Consider the following 22,838-nt stretch of genomic DNA (forward strand, 5'->3'; position numbering starts at 1 on the left):
GGGGGACATACTATGAGGTCAGACGTATCACAGGTATCAAAAGAGCCTAAGCGTAATGACACCATATACGCCCTACAGTATATGCCCCTCATCCTTCTATATGCCCCATCCTGGTATATGGAATATGGTCCACATCCTGGGTAGGTGTATATGCCCCTCCATCCATCCATCCTGAGTAAGTGTATATGCCCCTCCATCCATCCATCCTGGGTAGGTGTATATGCCCCTCCATCCATCCATCCTGGGTAGGTGAATATGCCTCTCCATCCATCCATCCTGGGCAGGTGAATATGCCTCTCCATCCATCAATCCTGGGTAGGTGTATATGCCCCTCCATCCATCAATCCTGGGTAGGTGTATATGCCCCTCCATCCATCAATCCTGGGTAGGTGTATATGCCCCTCCATCCATCCATCCTGGGTAGGTGAATATGCCTCTGAATCCATCAATCCTGGGTAGGCGTATATGCCTCTCCATCCATCAATTCTGGGTAGTTGTAGATGCCCCTCCATCCATCAATCCATCCTGGGTAGGTGTTTCGGCCCCTCCATCCATCCTGGGTAGGTGTATTTGCCCGTCCATCCATCCTGGGTAGGTGTATATGCCTCTCCATCCATCCATCCTGGGTAGCAGTATATGTCCCTTCCTCCATCCATCCTGGGTAGGTGTATATGCCCCTCCATCCATCCTGGGTAGGTGTATATGACTCTCCATCCATCCAACCTGGGTAGGTGTATATGCTTCTCACTCCATCCAACCTGGGTAGGTGTATATGCTTCTCACTCCATCCAACCTGGGTAGGTGTATATGCCTCTCCATCCATCCATCCTGGGTAGGTGTATATGCCTCTCCATCCATCCATCCTGGGTAGGTGTATATGCCTCTCCATCCATCAATTCTGGGTAGTTGTAGATGCCCCTCCATCCATCAATCCATCCTGGGTAGGTGTTTCGGCCCATCCATCCATCATGGGTAGGTGTAGATGACCCTCCATCCATCCATTCTGGGTAGGCGTAGATGACCCTCCATCCATCCATCCTGGGTAGTCTATTCTAGTATGTGTTTATGCCCCTCCATCCATCCATACTGGGTAGGCGTAGATGGCCCTCCATCCATCCATTCTGGGTAGGCGTAGATGACCCTCCATCCATCCATGCTGGGTAGTCTATTCTAGTATGTGTTTATGCCCCTCCATCCATCCTGGGTAGCAGTATATGTCCCTTCCTCCATCCATGCTGGGTAGGAGTATATGCCCCTCCATCCATCCTTGGTAGGAGAATATGCCCCTCCATCCATCCATTCTGGGTAGGTGTATATGCCCCTCCATCCATCCATCCTGGGTAGGTGTATATACCCCTCCATCTATCCATCCTGGGTAGGTGTATATGCCCCTCCATCCATCCATCCTGGGTAGGTGTATATGCGCCTCCATCCATCCATCCTGGGTAGGTGTATATGCCCCTCCATCCATCCATCCTGGGTAGGTGTATATGCGCCTCCATCCATCCATCCTGGGTAGGTGTATACGCCCCCCCATCCATACTGGATAGGTGTATATGCCCCTCCATCCATCCTGGGTAGGTGTATATGCCCCTCCATCCATCCATCCTGGGTAGGTGAATATGCCTCTCCATCCATCAATCCTGGGTAGGTGTATATGCCTATCCATCCATCCATCCTGGGTAGGTGAATATGCATCTCCATCCATCAATCCTGGGTAGGTGTATATGCCCCTCCATCCATCCATCCTGGGTAGGTGTATATGCCCCTCCATCCATCCATCCTGGGTAGGTGAATATGCCTCTCCATCCATCCATCCTGGGTAGGTGTATATGCCCCTCCATCCATCCATCCTGGGTAGGTGTATATACCCTTCCATCCTTCCTCAGTAGGTGTAAATGCCCCTCCATCCATCCATCCTGGGTAGCAGTATATGTCCCTCCCTCCATCTATCCATCCTGGGTAGGTGTATATGCCCCTCCATCCATCCATCCTGGGTAGGTAAATATGCCTCTCCATCCATCAATCCTGGGTAGGTGTATATGCCTCTCCATCCATCAATTCTGGGTAGTTGTAGATGCCCCTCCATCCATCAATCCATCCTGGGTAGGTGTTTCGGCCCCTCCATCCATCCTGGGTAGGTGTATTTGCCCGTCCATCCATCCTGGGTAGGTGTATATGGCCCTCCATCCATCCATCCTGGGTAGCAGTATATGTCCCTTCCTCCATCCATCCTGGGTAGGTGTATATGCCCCTCCATCCATCCTGGGTAGGTGTATATGCCTCTCCATCCATCCAACCTGGGTAGGTGTATATGCTTCTCACTCCATCCAACCTGGGTAGGTGTATATGCTTCTCACTCCATCCAACCTGGGTAGGTGTATATGCTTCTCACTCCATCCAACCTGGGTAGGTGTATATGCCTCTCCATCCATCCATCCTGGGTAGGTGTATATGCCTCTCCATCCATCCATCCTGGGTAGGTGTATATGCCTCTCCATCCATCAATTCTGGGTAGTTATAGATGCCCCTCCATCCATCAATCCATCCTGGGTAGGTGTTTCGGCCCATCCATCCATCATGGGTAGGTGTAGATGACCCTCCATCCATCCATTCTGGGTAGGCGTAGATGACCCTCCATCCATCCATCCTGGGTAGTCTATTCTAGTATGTGTTTATGCCCCTCCATCCATCCATACTGGGTAGGCGTAGATGGCCCTCCATCCATCCATTCTGGGTAGGCGTAGATGACCCTCCATCCATCCATGCTGGGTAGTCTATTCTAGTATGTGTTTATGCCCCTCCATCCATCCTGGGTAGCAGTATATGTCCCTTCCTCCATCCATGCTGGGTAGGAGTATATGCCCCTCCATCCATCCTTGGTAGGAGAATATGCCCCTCCATCCATCCATTCTGGGTAGGTGTATATGCCCCTCCATCCATCCATCCTGGGTAGGTGTATATACACCTCCATCTATCCATCCTGGGTAGGTGTATATGCCCCTCCATCCATCCATCCTGGGTAGGTGTATATGCGCCTCCATCCATCCATCCTGGGTAGGTGTATATGCCCCTCCATCCATCCATCCTGGGTAGGTGTATATGCGCCTCCATCCATCCGTCCTGGGTAGGTGTATACGCCCCCCCATCCATACTGGATAGGTGTATATGCCCCTCCATCCATCCTGGGTAGGTGTATATGCCTCTCCATCCATCCATCCTGGGTAGGTGTATATGCCTCTCCATCCATCCATCCTGGGTAGGTGTATATGCCCCTCCATCCATCCATCCTGGGTAGCAGTATATGTCCCTTCCTCCATCCATCCTGGGTAGGTGTATATGCCCCTCCATCCATCCTGGGTAGGTGTATATGCCTCTCCATCCATCCATCCTGGGTAGGTGTATATGCCTCTCCATCCATCCATCCTGGGTAGGTGTATATGCCTCTCCATCCATCAATTCTGGGTAGTTGTAGATGCCCCTCCATCCATCAATCCATCCTGGGTAGGTGTATCGGCCCATCCATCCATCATGGGTAGGTGTATATGCCCCTCCATCCATCCATTCTGGGTAGGCGTAGATGACCCTCCATCCATCCATCCTGGGTAGTCTATTCTAGTATGTGTTTATGCCCCTCCATCCATCCTGGTTAGGTGTAGATGACCCTCCATCCATCCATGCTGGGTAGGAGCATATGCCCCTCCATGCATCCTTGGTAGGAGAATATGCCCCTCAATCCATCCATCCTGGGTAGGTGTATATACCCCTCCATCTATCCATCCTGGGTAGGTGTATATGCCCCTCCATCCATCCATCCTGGGTAGGTGTATATGCGCCTCCATCCATCCATCTTGGGTAGGTGTATATGCCCCTCCATCCATCCATCCTGGGTAGGTGTATATGCCCCTCCATCCATCCATCCTGGGTAGGTGTATATGCCCTTCCATCCATCCATCCTGGGTAGGTGTATATGCCCCTCCATCCATCCATCCTGGGTAGGTGTATATGCCCCTCCATCCATCCATTCTGGGTAGGTGTAGATACCCCTCCATTCATCCATTCTGGGTAGGTGTAGATGTCCCTCCATCGATCAATCCATCCTTGGTAGGTGTAGTTGCCCCTCCATCCATCCATGGTGGGTGTGGATACCCCTCCATCCATCCTTCCATCCATTCTGGGTAGGTGTATATCCCCCTCCATCCATCCATCATGGGCAGGTGTATATGACGCGCCCCTGGGCCTTCTGTGTCGTGCGGCATCGCGTGCACGGGGGCTTACCCGGAGCCGGATCAGATGGGGGTAGTAGTCTCGTGGCGGTGACCCGGTCCGTGCCCAGGGAGTCAAACTAAGTGGCGAGTCTATTAGCAGTAGATGTTGGATGACTACGCCACCCGTTGAATGCAGCTTTGGAGCTGCCGCTGCAGGGCAGACTGCTGAGGCCGGTGGAAGGATGGTGCAGCGGGGATGGTATAACCCCCAACGGGAGGGGTATGGCCTCAGGGCAGCCGAAGTGGATGATGGGGGTAGCAGGAACCACTCAGAGACGATGCGGTGTAGTTCAGGGTCTTTACTGGTGACAAAGATAGACCCTCCCGGAGTACTGGCTAGCGGTTGGGGCCTGGTCAGTCCTTGAGCAGATGGGATCTCCCCTGGCCAGGCGGAGTTGTAGGCCTCCCAAACTAACGATACTCTTCTGGCTACCTTGCTTGAAGCGAGTATAAGTAGCCCACGTCCCTGAGTGTACCGTGTGGTGCTCACCCGTATGGCCGGTGACTCGGGGCCTTCTAGTAGCTTCCGCTCCACGACGGCGGTGCTGGTCCCATGCGTGCGACCGTGCCTTCGGGTTTCTTGGCCAGAGGACCTGAAATCCCCTGCCTGACGGATTCTGCTGCTGGGTAGGAGTTAGTCCCCACAGCCTCGGACTCCGGTAAGAAATCTTCTCAGTCAGGGCGAGCTCTGCAGCTGCCAGCCCCTGACTCCTTGTAACACTGCTCCCACAGAGCTCCTGTTGTTTCTTCCTATGCTGCTTCTCTTCTCTACTTCTGGCATGGCCCAGGAGCTGGGCCCAGCCGGAGCCACAGCTCCCTGTCAGCCCTCCTGGCTGAACTCTCCCTCTCCACTCTCTAACCCTGCCTCAGCCCCAGGTTTATACAGGGGAAGTTCTTCCCCTCCCAGGACTGGGCAGGAGGTGTGGCATGCATAGGATTCCTGACCAAGAGACCTCCCACCTGCTCTCAGACGTAATATCTCTATCACTGTGGCAACCAGACCCCTGGGGTGTCACATTCCCCCCTAGTGAAATTTAGTACTCCGGGACTAAACATATTTTTAGAAAAACATAACAAGGTATAAACAATAATAATACAATAAGAAAAACACATAAAGATGGTTACGGCGTGTCCGCAACCGGGTGCAGTTTTGAAGAAAAGCAAGGTGTCCATTTCACCAAAACAGGGAGACGTAACCAGTTAGGGGTCTGTCCTGCCCCGAGTCCTTAACAGTCTTTAGTCCGTCCTGGGTTACGCTCCAACTATTTGTACAAGGATTCCCGGTAATCCACCAAGGACTCCTAAAAATAACTAGAAACACATAATTATTTACAAGTAACAGACAGGTGACCACAAATAAAACAATTTAAACACTTCAAATCCTCCAACGTGCGGGTAACTGGCCTCTAGTGGCCCTAGTGGACCTACGGAGCTGACTGTCTGGCCCTGAACTACAGGGTGTAGGAGCTGTCAAGGATAAACTGGGCAGCTGTCTACAGGCTCTTTGACTCACTAGGGGTATGGCAGGCTCACTATAAGCAGAGGGTTGATCCTCCTGATCTGCTTGTGTGGAGTCTTCTGCCTCCTGGACCGGCTGTTCTTCCAGCTCTACCGGTTGCTCCGCAAGTACTTGGGATGCTGGTTGGAGGAACGTGAGGACGGGTACCACAACTGCACCACTGACTTGAGTCCAGGACCGAGGGAAGTCTCCGAGCACAGTACTAACCACATCTTCCCTTTCCTCTACGGGTCGAGGGTCTTCTTGTTCCTCTTCAGGGTTCCGTAGCTGTTCGGGACACTTCTTCAGGTGATCCCGGGATACAATGGTTGTGGTTTCCCCTCCGTCTTTACTGATGGTACAGACCTTTGGGTTGTCGTGGCTTGAGGGCAGTACGATGTACGGGTCCTTCTCCCACTGGTCGTCCAACTTGTGGAGCCGTCTTTTCCTCTTCAAGACCTGCTCTCCGGGTACCAAGGGAACAGCGGGAGCATACTGGTTGTAAGTTTTCTCTTGTCTTTCCCTAGCTAGACAGAGACTTCGCTCCACGCTCTCCTGTACTTTCCGGTACTGCTGCTGCCTCTCTGTGTCCCAGTCTGCTTCCGGTGAAGTGTCCTCGGGTGTTCGGACTCCCATCTCCAGGTCAACAGGTAGCTTACCGGGTCTTGCCCTCATTAGGTAAGCCGGGGTACAGTTGGTGGAACCTACAGGGATGTAGTTGTATAGGTCCACCAGGTCGGGCAGCTTCTCAGGCCACAGACTGCGTTCTTCCAGGGGCAATGTTTTTAGAAGATCTATCACCACCTGGTTCATTTTCTCACAAAGTCCATTAGTTTGCGGATGATAGGGTGTCGTCCTGATCTTCCGGCAGCCATACAGAGTACAGAACTCTTGGAAGACCTCCGCTTCAAAGGCAGGTCCCTGGTCCGTCAGCACCTGCTCTGGGTAGCCGTGTGGACGGCAGAAGTGCTGCTGGAAGGCTCTAGCTGCTGTTTGAGCCGTTAAGTCCTTGACGGGGACGACAACCAAGAACCGGGAGTAGTGATCCACGATGGTTAATGCGTAGACGTAGCCACTTCTGCTTGGGGTCAGTTTTACATGATCCAAGGCGACCAGTTCCAACGGCTGCCGGGTGACGATGGACTGAAGGGGGGTCTTCTGGCTGGCACGGTCCTTCCTTCTTAGGTTGCATGGGCCACAGTCTCTGCACCACCTCTCGATGGTTCCTCTCATGCCTACCCAATGGAACCGCCCGCGCAGCAGGAACTCCTGCTTCTTCCATCCGAAGTGCCCAGCCCCGTCGTGGTATGCCTCCATCACCATAGCTGCGTCCCTTCTTGGCACCACTACTTGCCAGATCAGTTCATGCGTCCGGGAGTTAACCATTCTGCGGCACAACTTCCCCTTGTAAAGGAACAGTCGACTCTTCTCTGCCCACAGTTGCTTGGCCTCCTCCGGAGCGTCTGGGTCAAGGCGAGCTTCTGGCTGAGTCAGCATCTCCTTCACCAGCCGGACGGCAGGGTCACTGTCTTGCGTTTCCGCCCAGTTGTAGTGAGGTAAGGGGTTGAACGTAGCGGCTTGCTTACCCCTTACACGGTGGGAATACTGGATAGTCCCATGACGGTGGAACGCAGGGAGTTCGACCTCTTCCAAGTCTTCTGAATCCTCACCCTCGTCCGGTAGGTTTGGCATCCTGGACAGGGCGTCCGCGTTGGTATTGGAGCGTCCTGCCCGGTATTTGATTGTAAACTCATAGTTGGACAAGCGGGCCATCCATCTCTGCTCTAGGGCACCGAGTCTTGCAGTGTCCAGGTGTGTCAACGGGTTGTTATCCGTGTACACGGTGAACCGGGAAGAAGCGAGGTAGTGCTTAAAGCGTTCGGTGACTGCCCACACCACTGCCAGGAACTCTAGCTTAAATGAGCTGTAATTCTCAGGGTTTCTTTCGGTGGGTCGCAGTTTTCGGCTGGCGTAAGCAATTACCCGTTCTTTCCCCTGCTGGATCTGGGACAGTACGGCTCCTAGCCCGATGCTACTGGCGTCGGTGTAGAGGATAAAGGGCTGGCTATAATCAGGGTACGCCAGGATTTCATCCCCCGTGAGGGCCATCTTCAGCTGACGGAAGGACTCTTCTTCCAGCTTCTCCCATCTGAAGGGTGGCTTCTGGTTCTTGGCTTTCCTGGACTGGCCTATCAGGAGGTCCTGCATAGGGGCTGCCTTTTTGGTGAAACCGGGAATGAACCTTCGGTAGTAGCCTACCAACCCGAGGAACTGCCTCACTTCCTTTACGCTGGAGGGGCTTGGCCATTCCTTAATTGCGGTGATCTTATCAGGGTCGGGAGCCACTCCGTCCGCACTCACCACGTGTCCCAGGTACTGCACCTTTGGCTTCAGGAGGTGACACTTGGAGGGTTTCACCTTTAGGCCGTAGCTTGCCAGAGCTTCGAACACTTCCGCCAGGTGTTTCAGGTGGTCCTCATAAGTCTTGGAATATACGATGACATCGTCCAGGTACAACAAAACCGTCTCAAAGTTTCGGTGTCCCAGACAGCATTCCATCAATCGTTGGAAGGTTCCTGGTGCGTTACAGAGCCCGAACGGCATGCAGGTAAACTCACTAAGTCCCATCGGGGTGGTGAATGCAGTTTTCTCCCGGTCCGCCTCTGCTACAGGAACCTGCCAGTACCCGCTAGTGAGATCCAAGGTAGAGAAGAAGTTAGCAGATTTTAAAGCAGCCAAAGACTCCTCTATCCTTGGTAAGGGGTACGCATCCTTGTGTGTGATACGGTTGATTTTCCGGTAATCTACACACATTCTCATGGTGTTGTCTTTCTTTTTGACCAAGACTAGTGGAGCTGCCCAGGGGCTACAGCTATCTCTGATTACCCCAGCCTCCTTCATGTCTCTAAGCATCCCCTTGGCGTGTTGGTAGTGTGCAGGGGGTACGGGTCGATACCTCTCTTTTATGGGAGGATGGTCTCCCGTGGGGATGTGGTGTTCTACCCCCTTGACTCGCCCGAAGTCTAACGGGTGTTTACTAAACACTCTCTCATACTCTTGAACCACCCGATAGACTCCCTGTTTCTGGTGTGAGGGAGTGGAGTCAGTACCCAAATGTAGTTGCTGACACCAATCCTCCATTTGTTGTTTAGAGCCGTTACCTTCCTCCGGAGAAGATGGAGGCAAGGGTTCTACGGACTGTATGGAATTCTGATTGATAGTATACAATTTGGCTAGCGTGGCATACCGGGGCAGGTACACTTCCCTCTTCCCGATATTTATTATGCGAACGGGCACCCTCCCATGGCGTACATTGACCACCCCCCGTGCTGTCAAAATGGTGGGCCTACTGTCTGAGTAAACTGGTTCTACCATTGCCTGGTAATCTCTACCCCTCAGACCATTAGCCGCCCGGCACCAAATCATCATTTCACTTTTTGGGGGCATGGCAATAGGAAAAGGGTCACACATTCTCACGCTACCAATCTCACCGCCGGAGAGTTCCACCTGTTGCCGTCGCATCAGTGCCCGGATCTCTTTTTGGAGCACTCGCTGCTGGCCGGAGCTGGCGTTCTTGGCAACCTGCTGTAAAATAAAAATCACCTCTGCAAGACAATTTTCAATTACATTAGTTCCTAGAGTTATCTTAGGGTGACTCTCGCGCTTGTCAATGTCCACAATGATCAGTCCCTGGGCTGCCAGCACGACTCTACCGATTTTAATGGTCACCTCTTTAAATCCGATCTGTGGCACGGGCTGACCATTGCTGGCGATGATACTCAAGTCGTCGTCAGGGTAGCGGGTTATATCCGAGTCATTCCAGTACTGCTTGAAGAGCACGTACGGGATGGTGGTGACCTGTGACCCAGTGTCCAGTAGGGCACTCATAGGAATGCCATCCAGTACCACAGGCAAGACTGGACGTCCTCCCACATATTTGTCACGCCAGTTCGATGGGCCTGGTGATCTTTTTCCTGGGGGTTGGCCCTCTACCCCAGGTTGTGCCAGTTTAAAGGACAGTACCTTGCCATATGTCCGGGTTGATTGCAGCGGCGGCAGATAGGTTGTCCGTCCTCGTTGTACCGGTCGCTGGGTCTTCCTCTGGCCGGTGGGGTCCTCCTTGGTCGACGCCACGGGATGTCCTCCGGTCCGGATGCCAGCTGGATCTTCCCTGGAGTGGAAACCTGTAAAGACTGCACAGTTCGGGTTAGCGCAGCAACGCTTTTAGCTAGCTCTTGGACCTGATGGTGCAGGTCCGGAGCCGGGTCATTGTTCAAAGCCTGCGCGTCAGCTCCCACAGGCCCTGTCGACAAGGGCGCCGCCTCCTAGTGGTAAGCGGTAGTAGGGCGCCTGTGGGTCACAACGCCACCCGGTGCCGGTTCTCGGAGCACCCGGATGGCTCTGTCCTTGAACTGTGTAAAGTCCAGATGAGGATCCTGTAAGGCCATTGCCCGCAACTGGGTTCGGTGGGCATTGCAATATAGTCCCTCTATAAATTGTTCGGTCAACAGCCTGTCCTCGTTTCCCACGCCGTCAGGGTCGGTCTGCTTAATGGCTCTCAGGGCCTCTTGTAGGTTTAGTGCATAGTCCCTTATACTCTCATGTGCTCACTGCTTGCACCCATAGAATCTAAGCTTAATCTCGGCTGAGGTGCGGGTATCAAAGGTGTCCCTCAGCCGGGTTAGTATCCCTGCGACAGTCCTTCCCCCAGGTGGCCAGGACTTTACCTCCCTTTGGGCTGCCCCAGTTAATTGGGCCACCAGGATGCTCACATTTTGCTCTTCTGTGAGGGGGTACACCTGGAAGAGGCTATCCAGCTTTTCTCTAAAGTCATGCAGAGTATGTGACTCCCCTGAGTACTGGGGTAGCCAGGCCGCTCCCGGGATATAGGGCATGGTGAAAGGCATGACTGCAGCAGCGGTGGCGCTGGCGGGGGTTGAGGCAGTGAAGCTCTCCTCCGTATCCGACATCTTCCTCCCCCCTAGTGGACCGTGGCCTACCTTGCGATGATCCTCTTCCGTAGGCCGCGGCTCCGCAGTGGATCGTCAGGGTTGAGGACCTTCCGTCGCGCTCCTGTGACGTCAGCGTCTGCTGGGCTCCTTCCAGGACCTTACGCGACGTCTGGACGTGAGGCGGAGCTTCAGTTCTCGCGCGCTTTCGGAGTCCACGCCCCTCTTCTTCCCGCGCGGCGTCTTCAAGATGGCGTCCAACGGCGGGAAAACTCCACGGATGGCGGGAAGAAGGCAAAAGATGGCGCCGGATGGCGGGAATCTTCACGGATGGCGGGAAGAAGGCTGAAGATGGCGCCGGATGGCGGGAATCTTCACGGATGGCGGGAAGAAGGCTGAAGATGGCGCCGGATGGCGGGAATCTTCACCACTGGTAAGTTTGAACAGTCTTTTTCAGGCACGCAGTACCCGGTGGTTGCGGGCACGAAATCCTGCCGACTACGCCAAAAGTTGACGCGCCCCTGGGCCTTCTGTGTCGTGCGGCATCGCGTGCACGGGGGCTTACCCGGAGCCGGATCAGATGGGGGTAGTAGTCTCGTGGCGGTGACCCGGTCCGTGCCCAGGGAGTCAAACTAAGTGGCGAGTCTATTAGCAGTAGATGTTGGATGACTACGCCACCCGTTGAATGCAGCTTTGGAGCTGCCGCTGCAGGGCAGACCGCTGAGGCCGGTGGAAGGATGGTGCAGCGGGGATGGTATAACCCCCAACGGGAGGGGTATGGCCTCAGGGCAGCCGAAGTGGATGATGGGGGTAGCAGGAACCACTCAGAGACGATGCGGTGTAGTTCAGGGTCTTTACTGGTGACAAAGATAGACCCTCCCGGAGTACTGGCTAGCGGTTGGGGCCTGGTCAGTCCTTGAGCAGATGGGATCTCCCCTGGCCAGGCGGAGTTGTAGGCCTCCCAAACTAACGATACTCTTCTGGCTACCTTGCTTGAAGCGAGTATAAGTAGCCCACGTCCCTGAGTGTACCGTGTGGTGCTCACCCGTATGGCCGGTGACTCGGGGCCTTCTAGTAGCTTCCGCTCCACGACGGCGGTGCTGGTCCCATGCGTGCGACCGTGCCTTCGGGTTTCTTGGCCAGAGGACCTGAAATCCCCTGCCTGCGACCGTGCCTTCGGGTTTCTTGGCCAGAGGACCTGAAATCCCCTGCCTGACGGATTCTGCTGCTGGGTAGGAGTTAGTCCCCACAGCCTCGGACTCCGGGTCCGGTAAGAAATCTTCTCAGTCAGGGCGAGCTCTGCAGCCCCTGACTCCTTGTAACACTGCTCCCACAGAGCTCCTGTTGTTTCTTCCTATGCTGCTTCTCTTCTCTACTTCTGGCATGGCCCAGGAGCTGGGCCCAGCCGGAGCCACAGCTCCCTGTCAGCCCTCCTGGCTGAACTCTCCCTCTCCACTCTCTAACCCTGCCTCAGACCCAGGTTTATACAGGGGAAGTTCTTCCCCTCCCAGGACTGGGCAGGAGGTGTGGCATGCATAGGATTCCTGACCAAGAGACCTCCCACCTGCTCTCAGACGTAATATCTCTATCACTGTGGCAACCAGACCCCTAGGGTGTCACATATATGCCCCTCCATCCATCCATCGTAGGTGTATATACCCTTCCATCCATCCATCCTGGGTAGGTGTATATCCCCCTCCATCCATCCATCCAGTGTAGGTGTATATCCCCCTCCATCCATCCATCCTGGGTAGGTGTATATCCCCCTCCATCCATCCATCCAGTGTAGGTGTATATCCCCCTCCATCCATCCATCCTGGGTAGGTGTATATGCCCCTCCATCCATCCATCCTGGGTAGGTGTGTATGCCCCTCCATCCATCCATCCTGGGTAGGTGTATATGCCCCTTCATCCATCCATCCTGGGTAGCTGTATATGCCCCTTCATCCATCCATCCTGGGTAGCTGTATATGCCCCTCCATCTATCCATCCATCATGGGTAGGTGTATATGCCCCTTCATCCATCCATCCTGGGTAGTCTATTCTGGTAGCTGTATATGCCCCTCCATCCATCCATCCATCCACCCTGGGTAGGTGTAGATGCCCCTCCATCCATCCATCCTGGGTCTGTGTATATTCCCCTCCATCCATCCATCCTGCGTAGTTGTATATTCCCCTCCAACCATCCATCCTGGGTAGGTGTATATGCCCCTCCATCCATCCATCCTGGGTAGGTGTATATGCATCTCCATCCATCCATCCTGGGTAGGTGTATATGCCCCTCCATCCATCCATCCTGGGTAGGTGTAGATGCCCCTCCATCCATAAATCCATCCTGGGTAGGTGTATCGGCCCCTCCATCTATCCTGGGTAGGTGTATATGCCCCTCCATCCATCCTGGGTAGGTGTATATGCCCCTCCATCCATCCTGGGTAGGTGTATATGCCCCCCTCCATCCATCCTGGGTAGGTGTATATGCCCCCCTCCATCCATCCATCCTGGTGGGTATATCCCCCCCTCCATACTGGTGGGTATATGCCCCTTCCATCCATCCTGGTGGGTATATGCCCCCCCCCTCCACCCTGGTGGGTATATGCCTCCAACTACACCCTTGTGTGTATATGCCCCCATATATTCAATGCAAAGGAAAAAAAACAAACAAAACAATAAACGCTTCTACTCACCTTCCACGTTCCCACGCAGCGCTGTGTCTGTGGTGCCTGAGGATGTCGGCAGTGATAACAGCAGAGAAGCTGAGATCACCGCACGGCGCCGCCGCAGATACTCACTCGGGACGTCCACTCCCAGGCATTTCCTCCCCGGCAGCTCCTGTCATGGCATGCTCTGACTGAGCAGTGCGTGCGACGACAGGGGGAATGTACAGCTTACACTGCAGGCTCCACAAAGATGGCTGCAATCTCCTCCCACGGCTGCGACCTGAACAGCCAAGGGGGCGTGCCCAGGTCACAGCTAGAGGCAGGAGGAGCGGCCTCTAGTGTTAGAGATAGGGTCGGTGACAGACTACTGTCTCTTATGGCCAGGGCTGCCGTAAATGAGGTGTGTAAGAGCGCTTATTACACCCCCCCCCAAATAAAAATGGCAGCCCCTAGTGGCCAATGTCAACATAAATAACTAAAAAACTAATAAAGTGGGACATTTAATTTTGTATTAAAAATAATTGATTACATAATTATTAATACAAAACATAAAATGGTGGCCCCTTCCCTGTAAGAATAGCACATGGCTCTTTTCACGTCTGGTTATTTCTGTAACAGGTAGAATATGCTCCGTTATAGACCGGGGACAGGTTTACAGCTCTATTTATTGTGGACGATTGATCTGTAAATCAGAACTGAGACTGGTCCGATTTTCATGCGATTTGTAGATAAAGATCATCTATTGAAGTCAATGAGTCGGTCAGAAAAATGGCCAGAACCAACCATGTTGCCTGTACTGCCTGTTCTCCAGTGTCTATAGGCCGGGCAAGCGAGGCCAGGAAACCTTTAGCCTTTTACTTTACATATAAAAAAATATGCCCCACTGAGGAGAGAAACTGCCACACTGACCAAAATCAGATGAAAATTAGAAAAAAACACTGATTAAAACCTGACATGTGAACGGGGCCTTAGGCTTTAATCAGATGTCAGCAGGGTCGGACTGGGGTGTCTGGGGCCCACAGGGGACATTGACTCTAGGGGCCACCTACAGCAATATGCAGATCTCTTTTCTCTGCTCTCCCTGTTATAGTGGAGCAGTGACCGGCGGCTCCTCACATCTACTGTGCACAGACTAGAACAGGGATGGACAATTTCTGGAGTTTGCATGAAAGAGCTTCTTTGGTTAAAACAAGTGATCACAGATTCATGGGCTACACAGGATAGGTGATCACTTATTGATTGGAAACCGCACCGATTGGAAGAATGGGGAAGTTTTATCCCTGACAGGACACTTATCCCCATTTTACAATGCAGCGACAGGTGGGACGTCTGACCACAGCCTCATTCGTTCTCTTGGGGGCTTCCAAAAAAGAGCAGCGCTCGCAGCCTCTGAGGGAATGAATGGATCAGTGGTCGAGTCGCACATGAGCTCCAGTCTAATGGGGAGAAAAGCTCCACATTCTGCCGATCGGTGCAGGTCCCAGTAGTCAGACCCCCACCAATCAATAAGTTATCACTGATCCTGTGGAGAGGTGATGACTTGTTTTCACCGGAGAACCCCTGTAAGTGCATCTCTGACGCTCTGCTCCAAGTATTTCATCTCTAAGGCCACAGCCCCACTATCAGTATTCAGTCAGGATTATTCTCAGGAGTGGGAGCCAAAACCAGGTGAGGAACAATCAGAGAAAAGGGAGAATAGAAACAAGTCACCAATTCTGGATTTATCACCCACTCCTGCTTTTGCCTCTCACTACTGAGAAAAAATACTGACCAAATACTGATAGTGAAGCCGTGGCCTCATGGAAAAAAATCTTTTCCTAGTTAATCTCAGCGAGAACAAATAACCGCCATACACAACATCATCCACTATAACAACACCAATAATACCACATACAAAAGGGACAAATATCACCACACCATGACCAGACCACATATTACCACCACATAGTGACCAAATAATACAATACTGATCAGGAATAAAAACCACAATACTAACAACACTGTCACTATACATATGAGCTCTGTATATAGTGTCAGTGTACAGGTAATACAGTGATCACCAGTGACATTATACACAGGAGCTCTGTATATAGTGTCAGTGTACAGGTAATACAGTGATCACCGGTGACATTATACACAGGAGCTCTGTATATAGTGTACAGGTAATACAGTTATCACGAGTGACATACACAGGAGCTCAGTATATACTATATAGTGTAAGTGTACAGTAATACACTGACTCACCAGTGATGTCTCTAGGTGAAGTCCTTCATCTTCGCTTTTCTTCATCTGGCACAGTCCGCCATCACTTCTTCCAGCCAGGAATCATCTCTGCAGAAAATAACACACAGTTATCAATAACTGATCTCTTTTAGAGCACATTCCCACTTTTCCCCAGGATTCTACACTACACCAGTTGAAGAAATAAAGCGACATAGTGGCGCCCTGCACAGTAACAGGACCCCCCTTTTGTGCCCTCTTATGGAAAACAGTTTCCTAAAAAGTAAATTATATTACAGAAGTAATAATGTCCCTAATTGGACTCTAAAGTAATAATGTTCCCCATTCGCCATCATAAACTAATAAAGTTCCTCAATCTGGCCCCTAAACAGTAATAAAGTCCCTTGTCCAGCGTGGCCACCCATCTATCCAACCTGACCCCCCCCCCCCCATATATCCATTCTGGTCTCCATGTGTCCAGCCTGCCCCTCCCATATATCCATCCGGGCCTCCATGTGTCCAGCCCGCCCCCCTTCATATATCCATCCTGTCCCCCTCATATATGCATCCCATCCCACCCCATATATCTATCCAGGTCCCCATGTGTCCAGCTTGCCGCCCTTCACCTCCATGTGTCCATCCAGGTCCCCAACTTGGCCACCTTCACCTCCATGTGTCCGATCATGCGTCCAGCCAGCCACCCCCTTCAGCCCCGTGCCTCCATCCATAAGTCTCCCCATGCGTCCAGCCAGCCCCCCCCTTCAGCCCCATGCCTCAATCCATGTCTCCCCATGCGTCCAGCCAGCCCCCCCTTCAGCCCCCTGCCTCCATCCATATGTCACCCCATGCGTCCACCCAGCCCCCCCTTCAGCCCCATGTCCCCATCCATATGTCACCATGGGTCCAGCCAGCCCCCCCCCTTCAGCCCCATGGGTCCATCCAGCCCCCCTTTCCGCCCCATGTCCCCCTCCATGTCCCCATGGGTCCAGCCAGCCCCCCTTTCCGCCCCATGTCCCCCTCCATGTCCCCATGGGTCCAGCCAGCCCCCCCATCAGCCCCATCCATGTCTCCATGGGTCCAGCCAGCCCCTCCTTCAGCCCCATCCATGTCCCCATGGGTCCAGCCAGCCCCCCCATTCAGCCCCATGTCCCCATGGGTCCACCCAGCCCCCCCATTCAGCCCCATGGGTCCACCCAGCCCCCCCATTCAGCCCCATGGGTCCATCCAGCCCCCCCATTCAGCCCCATGGGTCCATCCAGCCCCCCCCTTCAGCCCCATGGGTCCATCCAGCCCCATGTCCCCATGGGTCCATCCAGCCCCATGTCCCCATGGGTCCATCCAGCCCCATGTCCCCATGGGTCCATCCAGCCCCATGTCCCCATGGGTCCATCCAGCCCCCCCTTCAGCCCCATGTCCCCATGGGTCCATCCAGCCCCCCCTTCAGCCCCATGTCCCCATGGGTCCATCCAGCCCCATGTCCCCATGGGTCCATCCAGCCCCCCCTTCAGCCCCATGTCCCCATGGGTCCATCCAGCCCCCCCTTCAGCCCCATGTCCCCATCCAGCCCCCCCTTCAGCCCCATGTCCCCATGGGTCCATCCAGCCCCCCCTTCAGCCCCATGTCCCCATGGGTCCATCCAGCCCCCCCTTCAGCCCCATGTCCCCATGGGTCCATCCAGCCCCCCCTTCAGCCCCATGTCCCCATGGGTCCATCCAGCCCCCCCTTCAGCCCCATGTCCCCATGGGTCCATCCAGCCCCCCCTTCAGCCCCATGTCCCCATGGGTCCATCCAGCCCCCCCTTCAGCCCCATGTCCCCATGGGTCCATCCAGCCCCCCCTTCAGCCCCATGTCCCCATGGGTCCATCCAGCCCCCCCTTCAGCCCCATGTCCCCATGGGTCCATCCAGCTCCCCCTTCAGCCCCATGTCCCCATGGGTCCAGCCAGCCCCCCCTTCAGCCCCATGTCCCCATGGGTCCAGCCAGCCCCCCCTTCAGCCCCATGTCCCCATGGGTCCAGCCAGCCCCCCCTTCAGCCCCATGTCCCCATGGGTCCAGCCAGCCCCCCCTTCAGCCCCATGTCCCCATGGGTCCAGCCAGCCCCCCTTTCCGCCCCATGTCCCCCTCCATGTCCCCATGGGTCCAGCCAGCCCCCCTTTCCGCCCCATGTCCCCCTCCATGTCCCCATGGGTCCAGCCAGCCCCCCCATCAGCCCCATCCATGTCTCCATGGGTCCAGCCAGCCCCTCCTTCAGCCCCATGGGTCCAGCCAGCCCCCCCATTCAGCCCCATGTCCCCATGGGTCCATCCAGCCCCCCCTTCAGCCCCATGGGTCCATCCAGCCCCCCCTTCAGCCCCATGGGTCCATCCAGCCCCCCCTTCAGCCCCATGTCCCCATGGGTCCATCCAGCCCCCCCTTCAGCCCCATGTCCCCATGGGTCCATCCAGCCCCCCCTTCAGCCCCATGTCCCCATGGGTCCATCCAGCCCCCCCTTCAGCCCCATGTCCCCATGGGTCCATCCAGCCCCCCCTTCAGCCCCATGTCCCCATGGGTCCATCCAGCCCCCCCTTCAGCCCCATGTCCCCATGGGTCCATCCAGCCCCCCCTTCAGCCCCATGTCCCCATGGGTCCATCCAGCCCCCCCTTCAGCCCCATGTCCCCATGGGTCCATCCAGCCCCCCCTTCAGCCCCATGTCCCCATGGGTCCATCCAGCCCCCCCTTCAGCCCCATGTCCCCATCCAGCCCCCCCTTCAGCCCCATGTCCCCATGGGTCCATCCAGCCCCCCCTTCAGCCCCATGTCCCCATGGGTCCATCCAGCCCCCCCTTCAGCCCCATGTCCCCATGGGTCCATCCAGCCCCCCCTTCAGCCCCATGTCCCCATGGGTCCATCCAGCCCCCCCTTCAGCCCCATGTCCCCATGGGTCCATCCAGCCCCCCCTTCAGCCCCATGTCCCCATGGGTCCATCCAGCCCCCCCTTCAGCCCCATGTCCCCATGGGTCCATCCAGCCCCCCCTTCAGCCCCATGTCCCCATCCATGTCCCCATGGGTCCATCCAGCCCCCCCTTCAGCCCCATGTCCCCATCCATGTCCCCATGGGTCCATCCAGCCCCCCCTTCAGCCCCATGTCCCCATCCATGTCCCCATGGGTCCATCCAGCCCCCCCTTCAGCCCCATGTCCCCATCCATGTCCTCATGGGTCCATCCAGCCCCCCCTTCAGCCCCATGTCCCCATCCATGTCCCCATGGGTCCATCCAGCCCCCCCTTCAGCCCCATGTCCCCATCCATGTCCCCATGGGTCCATCCAGCCCCCCCTTCAGCCCCATGTCCCCATCCATGTCCCCATGGGTCCATCCAGCCCCCCCTTCAGCCCCATGTCCCCATCCATGTCCCCATGGGTCCATCCAGCCCCCCCTTCAGCCCCATGTCCCCATCCATGTCCCCATGGGTCCATCCAGCCCCCCCTTCAGCCCCATGTCCCCATCCATGTCCCCATGGGTCCATCCAGCCCCCCCTTCAGCCCCATGTCCCCATCCATGTCCCCATGGGTCCATCCAGCCCCCCCTTCAGCCCCATGTCCCCATCCATGTCCCCATGGGTCCATCCAGCCCCCCCTTCAGCCCCATGTCCCCATCCATGTCCCCATGGGTCCATCCAGCCCCCCCTTCAGCCCCATGTCCCCATCCATGTCCCCATGGGTCCATCCAGCCCCCCCTTCAGCCCCATGTCCCCATCCATGTCCCCATGGGTCCATCCAGCCCCCCCTTCAGCCCCATGTCCCCATCCATGTCCCCATGGGTCCATCCAGCCCCCCCTTCAGCCCCATGTCCCCATCCATGTCCCCATGGGTCCATCCAGCCCCCCCTTCAGCCCCATGTCCCCATCCATGTCCCCATGGGTCCATCCAGCCCCCCCTTCAGCCCCATGTCCCCATGGGTCCATCCAGCCCCCCCTTCAGCCCCATGTCCCCATGGGTCCATCCAGCCCCCCCTTCAGCCCCATGTCCCCATGGGTCCATCCAGCCCCCCCTTCAGCCCCATGTCCCCATGGGTCCATCCAGCCCCCCCTTCAGCCCCATGTCCCCATGGGTCCATCCAGCCCCCCCTTCAGCCCCATGTCCCCATGGGTCCATCCAGCCCCCCCTTCAGCCCCATGTCCCCATGGGTCCATCCAGCCCCCCCTTCAGCCCCATGTCCCCATGGGTCCATCCAGCCCCCCCTTCAGCCCCATGTCCCCATCCATGTCCCCATGGGTCCATCCAGCCCCCCCTTCAGCCCCATGTCCCCATCCATGTCCCCATGGGTCCATCCAGCCCCCCCTTCAGCCCCATGTCCCCATCCATGTCCCCATGGGTCCATCCAGCCCCCCCTTCAGCCCCATGTCCCCATCCATGTCCCCATGGGTCCATCCAGCCCCCCCTTCAGCCCCATGTCCCCATCCATGTCCCCATGGGTCCATCCAGCCCCCCCTTCAGCCCCATGTCCCCATCCATGTCCCCATGGGTCCATCCAGCCCCCCCTTCAGCCCCATGTCCCCATCCATGTCCCCATGGGTCCATCCAGCCCCCCCTTCAGCCCCATGTCCCCATCCATGTCCCCATGGGTCCATCCAGCCCCCCCTTCAGCCCCATGTCCCCATCCATGTCCCCATGGGTCCATCCAGCCCCCCCTTCAGCCCCATGTCCCCATCCATGTCCCCATGGGTCCATCCAGCCCCCCCTTCAGCCCCATGTCCCCATCCATGTCCCCATGGGTCCATCCAGCCCCCCCTTCAGCCCCATGTCCCCATCCATGTCCCCATGGGTCCATCCAGCCCCCCCTTCAGCCCCATGTCCCCATCCATGTCCCCATGGGTCCATCCAGCCCCCCCTTCAGCCCCATGTCCCCATCCATGTCCCCATGGGTCCATCCAGCCCCCCCTTCAGCCCCATGTCCCCATCCATGTCCCCATGGGTCCATCCAGCCCCCCCTTCAGCCCCATGTCCCCATCCATGTCCCCATGGGTCCATCCAGCCCCCCCTTCAGCCCCATGTCCCCATCCGTCCATCCAGCCCCCCCTTCAGCCCCATGTCCCCATCCGTCCATCCAGCCCCCCCTTCAGCCCCATGTCCCCATCCATGTCCCCATGGGTCCATCCAGCCCCCCCTTCAGCCCCATGTCCCCATCCATGTCCCCATGGGTCCATCCAGCCCCCCCTTCAGCCCCATGTCCCCATCCATGTCCCCATGGGTCCATCCAGCCCCCCCTTCAGCCCCATGTCCCCATCCATGTCCCCATGGGTCCATCCAGCCCCCCCTTCAGCCCCATGTCCCCATCCATGTCCCCATGGGTCCATCCAGCCCCCCCTTCAGCCCCATGTCCCCATCCATGTCCCCATGGGTCCATCCAGCCCCCCCTTCAGCCCCATGTCCCCATCCATGTCCCCATGGGTCCATCCAGCCCCCCCTTCAGCCCCATGTCCCCATCCATGTCCCCATGGGTCCATCCAGCCCCCCCTTCAGCCCCATGTCCCCATCCATGTCCCCATGGGTCCATCCAGCCCCCCCTTCAGCCCCATGTCCCCATCCATGTCCCCATGGGTCCATCCAGCCCCCCCTTCAGCCCCATGTCCCCATGGGTCCATCCAGCCCCCCCTTCAGCCCCATGTCCCCATGGGTCCATCCAGCCCCCCCTTCAGCCCCATGTCCCCATGGGTCCATCCAGCCCCCCCTTCAGCCCCATGTCCCCATGGGTCCATCCAGCCCCCCCTTCAGCCCCATGTCCCCATGGGTCCATCCAGCCCCCCCTTCAGCCCCATGTCCCCATGGGTCCATCCAGCCCCCCCTTCAGCCCCATGTCCCCATGGGTCCATCCAGCCCCCCCTTCAGCCCCATGTCCCCATGGGTCCATCCAGCCCCCCCTTCAGCCCCATGTCCCCATGGGTCCATCCAGCCCCCCCTTCAGCCCCATGTCCCCATGGGTCCATCCAGCCCCCCCTTCAGCCCCATGTCCCCATGGGTCCATCCAGCCCCCCCTTCAGCCCCATGTCCCCATGGGTCCATCCAGCCCCCCCTTCAGCCCCATGTCCCCATGGGTCCATCCAGCCCCCCCTTCAGCCCCATGTCCCCATGGGTCCATCCAGCCCCCCCTTCAGCCCCATGTCCCCATGGGTCCATCCAGCCCCCCCTTCAGCCCCATGTCCCCATGGGTCCATCCAGCCCCCCCTTCAGCCCCATGTCCCCATGGGTCCATCCAGCCCCCCCTTCAGCCCCATGTCCCCATGGGTCCATCCAGCCCCCCCTTCAGCCCCATGTCCCCATGGGTCCATCCAGCCCCCCCTTCAGCCCCATGTCCCCATCCATGTCCCCATGGGTCCATCCAGCCCCCCCTTCAGCCCCATGTCCCCATCCATGTCCCCATGGGTCCATCCAGCCCCCCCTTCAGCCCCATGTTCCCATCCATGTCCCCATGGGTCCATCCAGCCCCCCCTTCAGCCCCATGTCCCCATGGGTCCATCCAGCCCCCCCTTCAGCCCCATGTCTCCATCCATGTCACCATGTGACCAGCCTGCGACCCCTCCATATATGGATGATGACCAATGCTGGGAACACTCACCCAGAAAAACGTGGATATTGCACTTGACTTGAAGTTGAAGCAGGGAGAGCTGTAGCCGGGGCCGGCAGCCTTGTTTCCAGGGTGATGGTGAGAGAGCAGAGTGCAGGTCACCGCATACTCAGCCCAGGAGCCGGCTTAAAAGGCCAAGAGAGCAGGAGAGAAGAGGGCGGTGCGCGGTGCTGGTGCGGTGTTACATACCCGGACGAGAGCCGGTGTTACAAGGCCAATTCCAAGGGAGCAGGAGCCGGGACTCGAGAGCAGAGCGCGGCGTCGGCGTATCAAAAACCGGCAGGGGAGCAGGGAGAGGAGAGCGTGACGTCAGCGTGTCACCTGACACCACACAACTGCCAGCCACCAGCGGGAAAGCAGAGCGCGGTGCGTGTCACCGCCCACTAAGATCACGTCCTCCTGTCATGTGACTATGCGCGTCACCCGCTGTCACCACTGAATAGTATGAGCGCCGCACGCGACGCTACATTTCCTTCGGCTGCGCTTTTAAAGGGTCCGCACTTTTTAAGAGCCCCCGCTACCAATTCTCTCACTCTCTCATCGGGGCCCACCGGGAATTTATCACACCAGGCCAGTCCGACCCTGCATGGGCCCATCAGGTAAAGTGGTGGAATGAAGTTTTCTCTCCTCATGTTGAAAAATGACAT

The 22,838-nt window shown here is 56.6% G+C and overlaps 1 long non-coding RNA gene across 1 annotated transcript in view; it reads right to left on the reverse strand.

Moving 5' to 3' along the window:
• The window catches only part of LOC141213653 (uncharacterized), a 54,291-nt gene extending 31,833 nt beyond the window's left edge, over nt 1-22,458 (reverse strand). The window contains exons 1-2 of the long non-coding RNA XR_012283072.1: nt 22,183-22,458; nt 15,617-15,703 (exon numbers count right to left, since the gene is read on the reverse strand). This is a non-coding gene — a long non-coding RNA (uncharacterized lncRNA). The remainder of the gene's footprint in view (nt 1-15,616; nt 15,704-22,182) is intronic.
• Between the last annotated feature and the right edge of the window lie 380 nt (nt 22,459-22,838).

This window comes from Phyllobates terribilis, unplaced genomic scaffold (assembly GCF_046119375.1).
Source record: "Phyllobates terribilis strain yellow unplaced genomic scaffold, ASM4611937v1 Scaffold_201__1_contigs__length_3545014, whole genome shotgun sequence".
Classification (NCBI taxonomy): Eukaryota; Metazoa; Chordata; class Amphibia; order Anura; family Dendrobatidae; genus Phyllobates; species Phyllobates terribilis.